We start from the raw sequence: 19,389 nt of genomic DNA, 5'->3' as shown, positions 1-19,389 counted from the left end.
TTTTTTACCGTGTATCATTTTTTTTCAGTGTAGTCCTTATTCATACCTACAACTATGCCGAAGACACCAAATCGATCAAAAAATTCCTTCCTAAGATACAGATTTTTGAATTTTCATACATTATTTTGTATGGACAGCTGCCAAATTTATATGGAAATACACACCAAAAAATAATCATGTAATTTTATGTCTTTTTGATGCACATAACTGGAGCGTCTGATTTGACACAATATTACATCAGATTTGGAAATTACATGAACCTAACGAGACACCCATATGTGCGTTGAATTTTACGCTAATTGAATAAGAGATGATGTAATTTTAAGTTGATGTAATTTTGCTAAATTCAAAATAAATTCGCTGGGGTTTTTAGGTTAGAAAATTGAAAAGAGTCACTTTTAGTTTGTTTTTTTTTATTTTACGACTAGAAACGCTACATTTACATTTAGAATTTGATCATTTTCTTCGCTTGTTTCAAGCAACACTTGCACTGGATCAAGAAGTTACCAAAAATACAAAGTTGACTTGATTTAAACACTGACTCACTGAAAACGCCTTTCCACGTTCCGTCTCGGAAGAACCATCCGCCGATTGCTGTTGGCGGCCTCTTATTATCCAAGCTGTGCACCGAGAACGCATCTACTTCTGGGGAGATCGTTTTGTTGCAAATCTCAAGCCGGTTCCGGATCCAGCCGGATGATGATTGGCGATGCAATTTAACCTAGAAAAATAAACACTTTTTTCATTCAACTGCTGTTATTCAAGGTAAACTTCAGCTTACCTGATTCCATCCGTGAAGTAAGCTGCGGAACAACGAACGCCCGTTTCGTGGAACATTGGGTGGTCTCTAGTCCTGCTGGATGCTACCGTGGACGAATAGTTGGCGTAAGCACAACTCAATCCATCTTTGTCCGTACGGCGGCTGACGGTGTTCCGTGTCCGTGAGTCGGAACCGTCATCGTTGGAACTAAGACGACGATGAAATCCCACTCCTCTTCCGATTCATGTTTCGGAAGATGTCTCAGAACGTTCTGAGGCAGGTTCCATACAGACAACCGAAACATAGGCCTGCCGGAAGAGTTCTTTCGGTCCTCCAAGCTGCTGCAGGGAAAATCCGTCCGTTTTGTTTTTCGCATCCTGAAACAGAAACAAACAACCAATAAGCAACAATTATAAAATTAATTGATAACTATGTTTATCTTACCTTTGAGTGTGATTTTGTTGCTTCAGTTGGCAGGTACTTGCCAAATCTGCCCTAATTTACGGGAATTGTAGCACCGGCCGAGCTGTTCCGACCGTTCCGACAGCAACTTGTCTCGCGATTCAACATGGCTGACATTTCGAGTGGCTCGCTACACTGTTAGATGAACTGACGTGAATTTCAGTTGAAGTACACTTAAAATTACATCAAAATACACGCTCCAGCTATGTGCATCATAAGAGACGTAAAATTAAGTTTAAAGAAATGGATTCTTACGGCTTTGATTATTTAATGTTCAGCTTTGATATTTTAGCCGAAAACTGGCGATGTACGTGAAACCAGCCATAATTTTACATCACATTATTGATTAAATGAATTCATTTTACATTAGATTTATCTTTACGTTATGTGTGGAATTCATATTTTTTTAGTGTGTATATATGGACAAACTAATGATGCAAAATGGTTTCTTTGGACATACTGAAGGCACCACAAAAGTTTCAGCCAGATTCACCGATAAAGACCAATTAAATTAAATTAACAATTAACAGATTAAAAAATACAAAAAAAAATCGAATGACCGAAATCTGTGAGAACTGCTCAGATGATAGTGATATTATCGCATACATTAGAGCAGTAAGGTTTTTTTTGTACAATATTTAATTTTTGTGTCTGAGATATTGATTTGTTCTAGAAAATAGATAAATATATCACGATTAATATTGATAATTACCACAAAAAATGTTCAAAACAAAAGAAGCGAGCAAAACTGCTCCGAATTCCTATGCAAAAAAAATACATCAATTCAAAAAAAGTCAAGAATCTCACCTCCATAAACTTCCCCAGGTGGGCGGTAGAAGGTTAAGAAACCTTTTCGCTTCGTTCTGAACGCCCCATCAGCGTCGTCGTCGTTTACATATCGACACCGCTTTAGAACACGTAGGAACTGGTCCGCCGTAAACGTTAGCTCGTTCGTTCGTTCTTTCTGGCAGGCGTGGGTGTCACGGAAGGTCGCCTCGCGCTTTTGCGTGTGGGGCTCCCGCGCACACTCGAGGCGTTCTCGAGCCAAAAACGCGACCTCCACCTTCACGTCAATCCATCGCAGCTGTCTTGCTCTGGCTTATTGACTTGGCGCGACTTTGATCGGTGTAATGGTTTCCCGAGTGATTGATCTTCTCGCACCGCTGATGTAGCGGCTTCGGAAGATTTTGATGACCCGAGTTGAAGAGAGCGGGTGAAAGCTAACAGGATTTGTTTTCAATTGAACCACATTAGTAGGAATAACAACAAAATGTTCTAAAATAACAGTCCATGTTTTGAACCGGTTTAAAAAAAATTAAAAAAAGAATCAAAAAAACACAATTTGTTGCTCTATCAAGTCATGTTACTACTACCCAGCAATTCTCGTTTCCTCGGGCATTCTTTGGTGTAGCCGACCACGCTGGAGGAAGAGCGGGATCATTTAAGATGACAATAAGCTGGTAATTGGATTTGGCGCGCTTACTCGCGATGACCTTGGCCGACCTGGCCCGGGGCCATTTCGGCTTACACAATGGGGCAATCTCGAGCGGCCGGGACTTCGGGGTGGGACCTGCCGCTTTGTTTGCCACCGCGCGCGGTCAGTCGAGCATGAAATAGGGCCCGCCCAGTGAGTTTCTGGACCACGGGTAGAACATTTGGGCGGGGGGTTTTTGGAAGTGGCTTAATTATTGGACCTTGGGAGGTCAGTAGGGAAGCTGTTGGTAATTTTTCGGGGTTATTGCGCGTTTTCGGGGGGAAATTAGGGTAATGATGATGAAGATATTCACAATGATCGTGATTTGAACGCTTGGGGAGATTTTGATTAAAATATAGATGAGTATCCCGCAATTTAACCATTTAAAATGCAATTAAAACTGACAAAGGCTTTCTTTATCTCCTTCCAGATTACCCAATACTTCGTGAACAAAATTGAGTAAGTACCCTGCCGGGGGCCGGAATTGTCCCCTTGAAATTAACATATCAGCCCCAAACATGGACTGAATCATTACGGTAATTGCCGTCCTGCTGTTTCAGGCTTGAAAACTCTTCTCCTCATTAAAACCTGTCATGCATGTGCCAATGCAAATTGACCCCCGTGGAGTTTCCCCACCCAAAAAAAAATAAGTCTGCCTAAGTGATTTATCGTTTGTTCCTCGACCCAAACAAAACAAAGTGAAATCAAATCCCTTAATTGAATTCTTTTGTATGCGTACATTTGCTGTTTTGCTTTTCGAAGAAAGATCGTCAGCAAATATTTGCGACGCGAGATTCACTTTTCAAAACGGCTTAACATCACTCGAGAAAGCCTAAATAATCATTTGTCGAGTCAGTTTCAAACATTCACTCGCCAATGTCAAGATTGTCAAAACCTGACGTTATCGTTTATTTTCGCCAAACAAATGGGAAGATTCCACAACAATCAAACAGCTTGAATAACAACCAAAACAAGCATTTAATGAGATTCTCTCTCTCGCTCGTGGTGTGTTTTTGCTCACACCCTCTCGGAGGAGGCTTCTTCGCTGAATAGCTTGCCAGATTCAGGTGTGACATTATCGCGCCGGAATAGTGGAAGAAATTTGGCTCTCACTTGGGAAAGACACGCCGATTTTTTACCGGGTGAGCTCAACGACCGAATATGCGTGACAAGCGACGAACCGCGCACGCTGTGTGTTGTTTGATCGGTGTGATTGGAAATTTGGTGAATAATATAATTTTTTGCCATTGTTTGTTCAATAAGTATCATTTCCGAGATTCAAGTTGAAGAAAAATCCCAAATAAATTTAGTAAAAAACCTTAGAAAATTGTTTTTTGAGGCGGTTCTGCTGCAATTTACATGAAAATGATCAATTGCATCCACGAGTGCTGTTAAAATGCCCGTTTCTTGCTCGCATCTATGACATCTAAAGTACGTGGTATCTGGTCAGGCTGAATGATCGCGATGGTGACATGCTAAGTACACACAGTATGTGTGGTACCCATGAAATACTAGCTCATGACGAAGTCCAACATGAAGTACAACGCGCGGCGTTTCGCTGAAGGACTCGATTTGCATAAGAGGTCGTGATTGAAACCTGCCAGCCCGGCAGTTAAGCTAGGTCGTAACTTTGCAAGGTTGGCCAATCGTTATTCTAATGAAGTATGCTTTTTGTTAGGACTTTTAAATCCAATCCGGATCACCACTAATGAGAACCGTTCCTTAGGGACCATCCATAAACCACGTGGACACTTTGGGGGTATAGCGATTGTCCACGCTCCATACAAAAAGATTTTTTTTTGTATGGGCAATTGTCCACGAGGGGGGGGGGGGTTGAGATTTCCAAAAAAGTGTCCACGTGGTTTGTGGATGATCCCTTATTGATTCCCCGATATTCTGCCCCACCGTTCTCCATGCAACGGCCTTCAGCCCACTTACAGTCAGTGTCAACCGGGTTGGCGGCTCAACCCGGTTTCGCTCACATTTCTGGGTCTGCGGTGACAACTTTTTCTCTCGGAAAGAAATCGTCATGATGTCATCGTCGTAAATAGAGTCTTAATCATATGCAATAAACGCGATCGACGACCGCCGCCGTCGTCGTGGACGTTGGTTTTGGTCCACGAGATCCCGCGGGGGCCAGACCAGGCCAAGAAGCAAGAAGCATTTCGGGACTTTGCGAGCGAGTGACAGAAAAGAAACGATAGTTGTTTATTTAAATTTATACAAAGTGCCTGCGCGATGGCGTCGGGGGAGTAGGACACACGGGAAGACAGGTCATATGGTTATTTTCACCTTTTCTAACCGGTACCGTGGCGGCGATGATGATATGTATAAAGTACACCTCAAGAGTGGTAATGAATGAAGTGGATTGTAGGGTTTCGAGCTGGTGGGCACGAACTCAACCTGTGAGGAGTTTCTTCTTAGAAGTCCATCGAATGAGGCTTATTTATGCGTGTTTGAGCCTTAAAATTCCACACCTCGCAGGTCGTGGTCATGTCTACAGCGAGAGAGAGAGAGGGAGGGTGCGATGATTTATGATCATCGATGCAAATTGAACTGCTTACCGAGGGCCTACGATTGACTTGGAATTGTTGTTTTAAGGTGATGTGCATTGTTCTAAGGTGGGAAGGCATTTAAGTCCACTTTACGGCTCAACTAGTTTTATTACTTCATGTTGAGTTTGTTCCAACAAAGAAATATTTGCTTCGCAGGTTTCATGATCTTGCCAACATGACAAGTTTAAGGGCAGTTATGTTTATTTTTTGCATATTGTTTGCTTGTTTGACATTTGTTTTAATTTGCTATTTCCTTTAAAAGAAAAATATGACTAAAAATATATCTTTTGCAACAAAATCACCTCATGGCGTCGAAAGAACCGACGCTTTTCGGCTCGGAAGGATGTTTGAACACTTTTGAGGGTGATTTTGAATTTTTAGACTAGTTTTGAGCACCCTGTATCTTTTTCCAGGAACAAGATAAGACAAAACTTTTTGCCTTCCTCACCTCAATGAGGAAAGGCTATAAAATCACTCGAAATATGAACTTCTTTATTAGACCTCGTAGACCCACCTTCACGTATACCTATCGACTCAGAATCAAATGTCTGTGCGTGTGTCAGGATGTGAGTCCGTGCACCGAAAAATATGCACACGATTATCTCCGGATTGGCTGAACCGATTTGACCGTTTTGGTCTCATTCGATCCGTCTTGGGGTCCCACAAGACCCTAGTTAATATTATGAATTTTTGTAAAGTACTTCAAAAGTTATGCTAAAAAAACAATTTCGAATAAAGTCCGGAAGATTGTAAAAAGGGTGGTTTTTGTAAGAAAACCCGTCATGCTATACATTTTTAGAAAGGTATTTAGAAGACCTTTCCAACAAGCCCAAAACGTTGAAGATCTGAAACCCCTATAAAAAGTTATAAGCACTTAAGTGTTATTTATGCACTTTTTGGGGGCCGGATCTCGAATATTTTGATGAAAACGTTGTCCGGATCTATCATGCGACCTGTCTTTGTATAGGTAATCAAAAGACCTTTCCAATGAGCCCAAAACGATGATAATCTGATAACCCTATTAAAAGTTATAAGCGCTTAAGTGTTATACACTTTTTTTTAGGCCGGATCTCAGATATTTTGATAAAAATAAGTCTTTTTTATACTCTTTTTGAGGCTCTGTAGTGTATTAACTTTATGAATGTAAGGAAGGCACCACCCACCTAAAGGTGGATTAAGCAACGTTTTCGAGAAAGTTTAAACAAATTTTCTTGAACAAACACATGAACGCTATTGTATCAGTTTGTGAATTGCTAGAAAAAAATAAAATACAAAAGTTTAATAACTTAAAAGATGGTTTTCCATTACAAATTCCCATCATACATTATTAAAATGTTTTGAGGAAAGCCGGATCTGCTCAAAACCCTCCCAAATTTTTGAAGGTTATTTTATGCCTGATCGTGACCAGAAAATGGCTGTTCACCATATCTAGCTACAGTAATTTTTACGTAAATATAAAAAAATCTGTATCTTGAGAAGGAATTTCCTGATCGATTTGGTGTCTTGGGTAAAGTCGCACACTAAATTAAAAAAAAGTTCAAAATTATTTTTTTCTAAATTTTGCCTCTTTTCATTATTTAGTAATTGGGTTTTTCGAATTACTAAATGAGGAAAGTTGGCAAAATTCTTAGAATATAGGAATTTTTAACTTTTTCTTTATTTCAGTGTAGCTTATGGTTGAAACTTTTCAAATAAATAGGTACACGTATTTTTTTTGATGATTGCGTTACTTGACATGTTATCACTAAAAATTGAATTCCCAAAAAAGTATTTTTTATTTTAAGTTTTTTTTTCATATGATTATATGGAAAATCTGGTACTAGAGATAAATATCACAAAAATATTTTTTTTTAAATATTCAAAATATTGTCAAAACAATCAAACGAAACCATATCATTCAAAAATGGCTTAACATTTTTTTTAATTAAATGTAGGGGTTTTAAGTAACAACCATTTTATGGTAAATTAAAAAAAAAAAGTTAGGTTTTTTAAGTGTGAAAATAACCTTATGGAAAAAAATCGTTTAGCTGAGAAAATTTCCAACAATTTTCCTTGCAACTTTCTTTTTTAGACAATGTTGAACGGATATTTGAAAATATTAAAGAAATCTTTAATTATTTTTTATAGAAAAAAGCAGAAAAATTCATAATAGTTTTATTTCGAACACTGAATATCGATTCAATAGTTTCCGAGATACACTCAAACTCCGATGGTTTGGCACCAACTGGGAGTCATCCATAAAGTACGTCACGCTCTAGGGGGGGAGAGGCCGATTTTAGCGTGACATACTTTATGGATGACGCCCTGTTGTCAAACGAACGGGGCCACTTTTGAGTTTGACACCCCTTTTACTCGGAGTTCACACACACTATAAAACGTTTGTTTTGATAGTGTGCGTGAGCGCCGTGTAAAAAGTGACAGTTCGTCACTTTTTAGTTTGACTTTGACCAATAAACGGGGTGCAAACTAAAAAAGTGTCAAACGAAAAAGTGACCAACCACCAGGGGTTGAGTGTATCGAGAGTTGAAAAATGAGTGCTAATTAGATGACACTGAGATAATTTTTCACCAAATTTAATCAATAGGAGGCTGTATGTCAGCAACCATCAGTCCAATAAAAAAATGTAAAAATAGCAAAAAAATTAAAAAAGTGCCTGTAAAACATGAAAAAAATCAAAAGGCAAAAAGTAATTATAGGAGGTGGTAGAATAAGCCAAATACTATCAGAAACAAACAAATACTAAACAAGATAAATGCATAATTAAGAACTAAAAATGGATCCAGAGATACACAAAACATGAAAAGTAAAGTAAAGTAAAAGTAAAGTGAAGACAAAAGTTGCTCAAAATGACCTACTGAACACGGAAAAAATAAAAAAAATCGAAAAAAATTGGGCAGCAGAGGGTTTTGACATTTTTGATTGCAGATTGCATAAACAATGATTCATGAAAATTTGCTAGATAATATTTCAATTTAGTTTTTTTTTAAATTCACTATTTAAAAAAAAAATGAAATTTAGTAAAAGGTTTTGCAAAATTTTAAACAGCAGCGCAAGAGATGCCTTTCCAGTCCCTTGAAATATAAGAAAAATCGTTAAATATAAAATAAGTTTTTCAAGAATTCAAATTTAAAGTTTAAATTATAAAAAGTATACATGCGGTTTTATAAGCCAGACTTTATAGATTTAGCTTAGACTTATGATAAAATTGAGATTCTATAAAGAATTATTCTTTGAAAAAAAGCTATTTTTTAAACCAAAATCGCTTTATTTCTGCATTTTTGAAATGCAAAAATATTCAGTGGGAAATTTTCAATTATATAAAATTATAGATTTACATCCCAAAACAAAATCTTGTGATTATGAGATGGGTGAGTAGGGTGTCCTAAAAAACAAGATTATACGAGTTCAACCAGAATTTGATATATAATTGTGAAACTTTTTTTTTTCATTCAACAACAATAAAACAAAAAGTAGTGTTAAACTTACGGATTGCGATTTTCAGAAGAAAAAAATATTACCATTGCCAATAGGTCCACAAAGTTGAAATGTGTGTTGCCATAGCAAACACAGACAGAAGAAATGCAAAAAATCTTGAACAAAAATATTTAACTTGCTATGGCAACAAACATTTCAACTTTGTGGACCTATTGGCAATGGTAATATTTTTTTTGTTTTTCTGAAAATCGCAATCCGCAAGTTTAACACTACTTTTTGTGTTATTGTTGTTGAATGAAAAAAAAAAAGTTTCACAATTATATATCAAATTCTGGTTGAACTCGTATCATCTTGTTTTTTAGGACACCCTACTCACCCTACTCATAATCACTTGTTTTACTTTTGTAACAAAAGATAGATAATGTTTATAAATCACTTCTCTTGCTGATTTCAACAAGTTTAGTTTACATCTCTGTGTATCCAATTTTATTTTTATTTTTTTTTGCTTTAGATGTTTCCTCATTTTTAGCCTACAAAAGTTATTTTTTTTAATTCTTAAACATTTACATCAATCTTGACCACCCTGGTCGCCCCCATTGCCCTAGGGCAATTTCGCCATCCGAAGGCGCCTCTTTAACCAGATTTCAATCACTTTGAAAAGGGGCGGCGTCCCACTGTCAATGGGAGTCGTCGATCGTCGATTGCATATCGGCAGCTTCGTTTCATGTAGATTCGATTTTTCTTCTTGATTTTTTTTTGCGTGGTGCATTTTTCACACACAAACACAGATATTTTTTTCTGCTCTCGCTCATAAGCATATTTATTAGAAGTCGGCTTCTCTACTGCAGCAAAAAAAGAAGGCATTGGCGTGCACACATGAATAATAATAATGCAAAGGAGGCACACAAAAAAGGCTCCTTCGATCGAAAGCCAAAATACACCTCGAGGGCATAAAAATTTGCACTGCTGCTGCTGTCGATGCTTCAAAGTCTACAAGAGTCTGCAGATGAGCACAGTGTGTTTGACGACTGGTTGGTTGCAAAACATCCCACGGCCGACGACAACAACGGCAGCGACACGGTGGGTTTGAAACTATTTTTTAAGTTGATTTTAAATTTGTAATGATGTTTAAAAGAATTTCTTAAATTATTTGTTCAATTATTCGCTTGATTGTTTTTAGAAAAGCATAAAAACCCACCTCGCAACCACCCATTGACGAACGATCAAAGTTTCTGCACCGAGCGTTGCATATTTTACGATTATTTTTAGCACTTTTTGCTCGTCGCCCAGTGGTTTCGGTGAGCGATCAGCACATCAAAGTCATGCTTCTTCGGCCTCAAAAGACATCATTGGAAGAGGGCCCCCGGGGGGCATTCCCCAGCGTGGCAAGTTTCCACGGTAGTGTTTTGAAGACCAGGAGTGGGGTGGGCCCCGAAAAGGAGGAAAAATTGCTAATATGGTGACATAATTTTTCGTCAGACGGGAGAGGAGGGTAATAAGCATAAAAAATTATGTAAAATGAATATGATCGGATCGTGTTGGAACAATTTCAACGAGGAGAAGAGCAGGGGGTTTATTAACAAGTTAGTGGGTTAGACACGATGTAATTGATTTGTCGGTGAGCACTTTTGTGGGTGAAGCCTAACCACTAACAACAAACCGATTGTGGTGTGGCGTGATGGCGTTTTGTTTTTGAAGGAAGGCATCAATGCCACCGGTGGCGAACTCCGGGCGCGGAAGATATATGACCGCCGTGGTGTGACCGACAGTTTTAACGGCTTTCTTGAAGTTTTTCCCGACCTAGAACTTTGACGAGAACCCATAATTCATCACGCAAGCCTGCGGCTTGTGTCTGGCTTTTGACAGGTTGTTTTCTGTTTTTTTTTGCAGTCGAAACTGAAATTCTTTTTCTTTTCCACAGAGCTTAAAAATTTAAAATTTTCAAACAAGACAAAAGGTCGAAAACAAATATATAAAAACAATTATAAACTTCTATAAAAAAATTGAAAAATGTATTTTCTTGCAAACAAATTTGTTATTTTTTGTGAATACGGAGCAGTTCTATCAAATAAATAGAATTATTTCCATAGCATTTTTTGAGAGCTTTCCCATTCCTTGAAAAAAAAAAATTGTTGTAGTAACATTATGAGTTTTGAGATGACCCATTCTTTGAAACATATGCAGTTCTCAAAAAAGAAAAAGTCTGACTTCTAAATATATTTGGAGGGATTTTCCATTCTTTACAAAAAAAAACCATTCTTAATGATTGTAATAATTTGTGAGTTCATTCGATTCCTCCAAACATAAGCAAGCAGGTTTTTGAAAAAGTGATTTTATGTTTATATACCGTAAAACGGGGTGACTTTGATAGCCGGGGTGACTTTGATAGGTTTGAGATTTTTACGCAAAATGAAGAGTACAAATAAATTACATACGGAATGGTTTGGAATCATACTGACCGGGGTAGAGAAGTGTTTAAAGTACCTGAAGAAGAACTTTTCATAAAATTTTGAAAATTTAAAATAGTTAGTTAACTAAAACTAAGAAAATGTCGATGAAATGCATTATTTAAAACTTCTCAAAGTGTCATGATTTTTTCAATGAACATGATTTTGAATCGGAAAACGGACTGCATTTTCGGATTCTTCGGACAATTTTCAACTAGGAGATGGTAAAATAAGTTTGTAAATAATAAGTTATATGTGTTTTTAAAACACAATTCAATAAAATCTCCAAATTTAATGGCAATTTCAGTTGAACAAATTTCATGTAAAATGTGAAAATTTGTGATTCGTGCTTTGAATTCAGTATAAAATGCAATATAAATCGATAATTTTATAAACAAAACTAGTTTTAACGAATTTAAGGAAAAATTCCAAAATTATAACAATTTTACCTGAAATTTATATGTATTTTGTTGAAAAGCTTATAAACTTAGTTAACTAAATATAAACATTGATTTTGTTTCTATTAAACTATATCAGCAACCTAAGTGATGGTACATTTGTCGCAAAAATATAGTTTGAACACCTTAAATCTGATTTAAATAAGAAAAAATATGACTATCAAAGTCACCCCGGAATTTAAACTAAGAATTTTTAACGTAACTATTTTTCCAAACCCTATTTAAAAAACTTTTTTTAAAAAATAGTGCATGGACTTTGTGTGGCCTACCCCAGTCCATGTTTTAAAAATAATAATCTTGAGAAAAACGTCAACAAAATCCTATCAAAGTCACCCCGGTTTACGTTATTTAAAAAAAACTATTCTTGATTGTTGTAGCATTTTGGTGAGATTTTTTTCATTTTTTAAACATGAGCAGTTCTAATAATCTAAACTTATCTAATTAATTAATTATTTTTTAAACATAAGCAGTTCCTAATAAAAACATTCTTCTTAAATTTTTTTCAGCTTTTATATTATACATGAAAAATATGGTCGGAATATTCTCGTGGCTTTTTTCATTCAACAAAAACAGTTAAAAAAACTTGTTTCTTTGCATGTTTTTTTCTTTTTTAATTCATCCTTTAATTTTTTTTCAAATCCGAACCAAAATTTTTTTTTTATTTTTAGGATTAAATCCCCCGTCTTTCCCCCTCCTTTTCCAAAAAGTCTTCAAAAATCCGTGAGCAAGTTTTTTCTAGAAGATCTCTTAATTTTAATGAAAGCAGTGAAAATAATAAAAACCGTTCAAAATACCTTTTTATAGCTCTTTTACAATATGTATGCGTTAAGGCAAACGTTATAAGTTTAAAAAAAAAGACCTTTTGGCATTCAACCTTTTGTCATACATTCGCATAAAAAACATGGAGAACAACAATTAAATTGTAAAGAAAATAATTATTTTAGGAAAATAATTGTACAATCGAGTTTTAAATTTTGAAAAAACTATGTTTGCTATTATTATTTTTTTCATTTTTGCATTTTCAATCGCATGGAAACTTTGTGGCTTTTTCAAACTTAAGAAAAACAATATTTGCTTAAGTTCATTGATATTAGATGAATTTTTGTCAGAGACGTTAATGTAATAATGCACGTAGTAATTTATTATAGTTATTGATTCAGAATTTGGCTCTCCTTTTCCCTACAAAAAGTATTGTAAGGTAAATGAGCTAAACATATTAAAAAAATAATTTATTTAAAAACATATAAATAGACCTGCAATCTGCTGAAACTAATGCAATGAAATTTTTCTTCTGTGAGTCATTATTTTGAATCATTTTAAATATTTTTTAGTACTTATGACTCTGTCCGAAATCTTATCTCCCAAATTTCACTGTCTTTCTTTCCGTCGTGAAATTTTAAGCTAAAGAATTGTCGTTCTCTATCTCGAGTTCACACAAATCCCGTGTGAAATTCTCATTTTCTCTCTCATTCCTGCATTCCCAATCATCCCTCCGTGACAAAGCAATATGGAATGTGGTTGATCAACATAAGTCAATTTTATTTTTTTCGGTTTTAATAAAGGGAAGGTGATTGTTATCAAATAATTAAAACTCAAAGCCTAATCGTTCGTCACAAATTATCAATTTTCACATTCCTCCTTCACCCGATCGTAACTAACGCGGTGTGTTTGGTGCCTAAAATGCCGTGCCAGGTCGCGGTTATGCGGCTGTAATTAAGTGGCGCGAACTCCGCGCGTCGTCCGCAAAACAACAAACAAGAGACGACCGCAAACCGGCGCGCCAAAGCCAAGGTAGGTGGGCGGTTCCCAATCGTTTGAAGAACTCATTATTATTGAAGAGCAAGCAATTGTTTCCTGACTGCCTTTGAGTTGCGGCTGGGGGGAACTTTAGACTCACAAATCGTGCTCCAATTTCCCGACGCCGCCGCGGTTTTCGAAGAACCATGACTCGGGGGTCCTTGAAAATTGAGAATCGCGAACAGAACCTGCGGTGATCCGGTCGATTAGTTTGTTTGCGCCGGAGAAACTCCGCGCCACCACAACAGTTTTAATTTATTTAATAAATTAATTTGCCGCCGACAGCCGGGTATCAACGAGCTGTGATCACGTCACGCGCTTGCGGGAACCTCTAAGAAGTGGCGTAATTTGTACTGATCACCGATCGACCTCGGCCGTAGTTGGTTTGCCGCAGCAGCAGCTGATCGAACCGCGGGAGATCACTTGCCCGAGAGGCTGGAAGAAAAGTGGCTGGCAGGTCGCAATTAATCAATATAGTCCGCAATAGAGGGCGCCGAGACAAATATGGTATCTGGCCAATTACCGCACTGGCCTAAATCCGCCCGGATTGGGGTCTGTCCTCTCCTTTGTTGTGTCATGCAAAAATATGACGACCATCGATGACGAGTCGTCAACCTGGGTGCGAGCAATTATGAATGGGGTAGGCTCACCTCGTGCTCCGTCCCCGTTGATGACCATTTGGGAGCCCTACGGCAAGGTCCCCTCGAGTTGTGAGCAAACTGCAGCTCGCGAATAATCGGTTGATGGTTGCTCTCTCCTTTTACGGCGAATGTCGAAGTTTCTCAACTCTTGCACAGTGGGTTTAAATTATTGAAAAAGTGGTATAAATTTGGTGAAACGAATTTCGTCAAAAATCCACAACAAATATCTTAAAATTTATTCTAAACACGGACACGGACTTTTGTACACCACTATCCAATGATAACTTTCGTCGACCACCCTCCGGCCCAGGGACCGCCAGTTTGGACGAGATGTCCGACCGTGTGTGCGTTCCGAAACTATTTGCAGTTGGACCACGGGTAGGCACCTTCTTTCGAGTTCAACGGGTCTAGAGATATTATGCAATGTTGGCCGTGCGAAAGAAAAATATGCGCTCGGCTTCGGCACTGATGGTGGGTTCTAAAAGGGGGTGGAGAGGCAGTGGGGTCGGTGCAGATTCCCTTTTTAAGAGAGTGCCTTGTTGAGGTTGCAGGTTCACCTTGACGGTCCGACTGATGGCTGGTTTGTTGACGGTGGAACAATTTCACTTTTATGCTGGGTGTATGTTGGTGAGAATGATTTCAATATATGTTGTGAGTCATGACTTCGAAAATGATTTCGTGAATGTTTCAATTGATAAATTTGTTTATTTGGAGTTTAAAATTTTTTTTATTTTAAAAAAAGCTTGACAATGCATAGGTACAGCTGCTATAAAACATAACTGTACTATGTTCAAGAACTCAAAAGATTAAATTTTTGATGACCTTGAAAGTAAGTAGCTTTTTCTAGTGAGATGAATCGATCAGAAAATTGCTTCTCAAGATCATTTACATTGCATTTTTTGTATGACTACCCCTCAAATTTGTATCGAAATTTGTATGTCTTGACTTGATTGATTGACCAATATTTTCATAAATGCACAATTTCATAACCATAGATGATATGCAATTATGAATAATAAAATGGAAAGTCGTCATTAAACCACTCCTAATTAAATATTCATGTTCCTTTCCCGCACAACTACTCCCCAACTGATCCTTGCCCCCCTTGTGTCAACTCCTTTTGTTCGCCAAATCGAGTTCGGAAAACCGCCCTTACTTTGCACCCAAACCGACAGGAAACCCCAGCCAAATGGCCATAAAAACGACAAACGTCAACTTGCTTGGCGGTTCGTCGCTTGCGCACAGGGCAATAAAATCAAGTCACTTTTTAATTGTTTTTTTTTTCGCTCGCTGCTGCACTCCTCAACTCATTTCTTTCTTCGCGCTAACCGCGCGCCGTCACCTTAATTTGCCATAAAATAGCGAAAACGTGCCGTCAATTGTTTGGCGAGTCTTTTTTTTGTTGTGTGTTCGACTTGCAAACAAAGTCATAGTTTATTTGCTGTCATTTGGCGGTGTGTAGGTGTGACACATGCCACAGCGGCACGGTCTGAATTAATCACTTTGACTGGCGTCAGTGGTTAAATATTTGGCCATTTAGTGCGCGAGCGCAGCAGGTCTTGTGGAGTTGAGGGCCGGAAGAAGGAGTTTGTAGCCAGCATTTTTAACTACCTTGGAGGCAAACATCGATTTGGGGCCAACGACGAGAGCGCATGACATCAGAGTGGCAGAAGGGCAGAATTTGCATTGAATGAAATTCGTAACCTAGTTTAAAGTGGGATGTTGGAGGTGCGTGGTATTCTTTTCGGGGAGCTGACCTCCAGCCGGCGTTGAGACACTAATTGAGTGATCAACTGTCCAATTAGCGATTCGCGTTGGTTTCTTCCGGTTTCTTGAGACCCCTCTTTAAGAAGTGACGAACCGGCTTAAACTGTTCATTAGGTTTCGGTCCTTGTAAACGCACCAAATTCTGTTTGATGCGTACCGCCTTTCGGAAAAGCTTCTTTGAAGCATCACCATTAATTGAATTGCTGAAATTGAACCAATTCCATACGCGAATTAATTTAAAAGCCAATTTGTGAACGACCACCGTGCAATTACTCAACGCACACAAGCTCAACAGTCAGGAGACTTAATTGCCGCTACCAGATTCAAATTGTTTCACATATGTTATTCGCAGTTTTTCAATCAGTCAACGTCGAGCGAAAAACCACTTTGACTAAGTCCCCAAACACAGCCTCCACCTAATTCCGCGTTGAGTTCGAAGGAGCCGATTTAGCTTGAAAAACTGGAACTATTTAGAGGGTGACATTAAAACGGGCTTAAGCCAAATGGCAGTTGGCACTAAAATTGGCGGGAAATTAACATATTTGGCGGACTGGCTGGTCTGCGTCGTGACGCCCGACGCCGACAATTGCCACCTGAGGTGTATCAATTTGAATTCTGAAAGTGATTGGCCGAATATAGCCATATAAATTTTATCGCCTCGATCGGCATGCAAATTTTATTCGAGGGATGCGCTGGAGGATCGACTTGGTAGAATCTAAAGGGATTAGTGACCTATCGGGAACGATTATTTACGGCTTGTTTTTTGATGGTCTAGTTAGTATGCAGAAGCTATGCTTGAAATGACCCCAGGTTCAATTTAATGTTTAAAATATAAAAAAAATAAGGTAAAGGAGAATGGGGAATTTCGTCAGCTTGAGAAAACGAATATTGAATATTCTAGCAAGTTTTGCGGAATTCACTTAAACTCACTACAGTATAGACTCGATTTTCCGAAGCTTCAATTATTCGAAGTTTCGAATATCCGAAAGGTTAAAGGAACTTGAAATTATTGAATCACGATATAAAATTACATATTGCATTAGCATTTCACCGACCAACAAAATTTCTGCGCAGACTCAACTCGAGGGGAAGCATGAAGTTTGGAGTTCCCAGAAATATTTGCACTTCAAAAATATTTAGACAGGGCCGAAAGGTCTTTCTCAAAAGTTTGTATGGAGAATTAGAGTGTTCAAATCAGTAAAGACAAAATTTCATGTTTAATATAATTAAAATGCATAATATTCACATGAATAAATAAATTGTTTTTTTTCCTTTTGTGTATTTTGATAAGTGTATATTATGCTCTTGAATCATTAAAATAATTTCCCAATTTTAGGTTTCCGTAACCAGTCAAAATGTTATTTATTTCATAAAATTTGTAACATTTTCTTTTGTTCAATATTAATCATTCATCAAATTTGTGATTCAGTCGCAATAAGATATAATATTTTTATGTTTTAAAACTTGAGTAATTCTCTAAAATTTCGCCTTTTTTTCGAGAATTTAGTCGTTTTTGATTGGATGAAATCAACCAATTTTGAGGTCGTTGATACAAGAAAAGCATGTGAATTTTCGAAAATCTGTACCCTGAAAAGGGTCAGATCGACTTGGTGGCCTGGGCACAGTTGTGAATGGCAATTTGATCATTTTAGAAATAAATAGTCCCGCGGAAAATCCTATTTTTGTGACTTTTCAGCACTAAATGTTAATTAGCCAAAAGAGAGAGAGCAGAAAATTTCATTAATGTTTCATTTTTAAGCATGAAAGTCGACCAAATGTTTAAGAAACACTGAGAAAAACTAATTTTTCATGAAATTTAAACTTTAATTGGCAATTGGCTCAGCAACCAGTAGTCCGAACAACAAATCAAAAACCTAGAAATTTTTAGGAATTTCGAAAATTTGTTTGCAGGAGTGCTTTTTATTTATGCAGTATGTTTAATTTGTTAAAAACTGTTTTTTCGATAAATTCACCTTTTAATGCCTATAACTTGAGGACAGTGCACTTTAGAAAAATTGAGTAATGTTTTTTTTTCAGTTGCCAATTTGATTGTGCATTTAAAAATTCATATCCCCGGTACCAGATGTCGCTCCATCCTTACTTCGAAAGCAGAAGATGCCTTTTTAGTCCTCTTAAACATATAAGATTAACAGATATTCATTTCATATTTTCCAAAAATCCCATACCCATTTTGTATGTAAAATGGGTTCTTTTGACTTATGAACGAAGATTCGTTCGAATAAAAAAAATACAAAGAACAATTGTTTTGCGAAAACGTGGAAAAACTCTCTTACTTCAATGTTTCAAATCGTTTAGCTTTTTTGTAATGTAATTCAAAACTTATTACGAAAATGAACCCATTAGTCAGTCTCTGAGCAACGCCAAGTGTATCGTTTCCCACAATTCCGTAGCAACATTTCAGTAGGGCGAATCTGCATTTGTAAACAAGCAGTCTGTCCCTTTTGCTCAAGTGACAGTTCACGTCACGTAAGAAAGGGATAGACCAGGGGGATGCTAAAGGCAGCCATCTTGGGGGTTTAGATTGATTTTGCTCGGAGGCTGCGCACAGTAAAAACAAAAATATTTTTTTTATTTATATTTCATTATTTTTATAACATATTTTTTAATTACTATGGTAAAAGTCAAATTACACAGTAGTTAAGTAAAACGTATCATGTGATAAAAGTACAACTTTAAATAAGGTTATCGGCCAGATGTGCTCGAAATTATCCAATTTTAGTAGTTTATTTTGAACATAAATTGAGAAAAACCATTACAAAAACATACACTACCAATTGAACGTAAATTGCGATATAATTTTACATAAAAAAAAATCAATCTCTTTCAGCAGTTTTTGTACTTTTTTACAGTGCGCAGTTGCTTTGTTTTGGTTCCGCAATGAACAGCTGTTCCTTTTTTCTGGCTTTGTTTTGGTGCCGTAAATAACAGCTCTCTTTTGTTCTGGTGCCGTAATTGACAGCTGATGATGGCTGCGGTTAAGCTGCCTGTACTGAGATATAGATGTCGCCCCCCTGGGATAGACTGCTTGTTTACAAAAGCAGATTCGCCCTATTGAACTGTTACTACTCAATTGTTTGTCATAAAGTAAGCTTTCGTCGTAATCGTGCTATCTTGTCTCACATGATTTTTTGGCTAATTTGAGTTAAGGACGCCATTTGAGCTTTCAATGCTTCACCATTTCATAACTTTAAAACTCGAATTCAATCAAAAACCAACAAAAACCATAAATAAGTATAATGTTGTCACTCTCCATGTGAAACAAATTTTGATCGTGCTATCTTGACAAGTGCGATAAATTGCCAATTATTATTTCTGTCAGAGGCTGTTTTGTCACCTTTGAAAACAAATTTTTGTACAACGCACAACACTGTCAGTTCGTCAAATGTTTACTTTTCGTGCTGTAGATTTCGAGAAACGCATTTTTCTCAAAACGTCAAAAAGCGACATATGGCAAGATAGCACAATCACGACGTTTTACTGACGCACGACACTGAAAGAAAAGCACATAGTAATATCACATGTTTTACACATGAATCTGCCCCATACGACATAGCATGTGAATTCCATATGTA

At 37.2% G+C, this 19,389-nt stretch overlaps 1 protein-coding gene across 1 annotated transcript in view; it reads left to right on the top strand.

The window, feature by feature from the left end:
- Positions 1-3,125: 3,125 nt before the first annotated feature.
- LOC6051762 overlaps positions 3,126-19,389 on the top strand; it is a 36,470-nt gene continuing 20,206 nt past the window's right edge. The window contains exon 1 of the mRNA XM_038253826.1: positions 3,126-3,155. The gene's annotated coding sequence lies outside the window, so the exon portion shown is untranslated. The remainder of the gene's footprint in view (positions 3,156-19,389) is intronic.

The sequence above is a fragment of the Culex quinquefasciatus genome, chromosome 2, assembly GCF_015732765.1.
Source record: "Culex quinquefasciatus strain JHB chromosome 2, VPISU_Cqui_1.0_pri_paternal, whole genome shotgun sequence".
In the NCBI taxonomy this organism is placed as follows: domain Eukaryota; kingdom Metazoa; phylum Arthropoda; class Insecta; order Diptera; family Culicidae; genus Culex; species Culex quinquefasciatus.
This window is presented reverse-complemented; position numbering and strand designations above follow the sequence as displayed.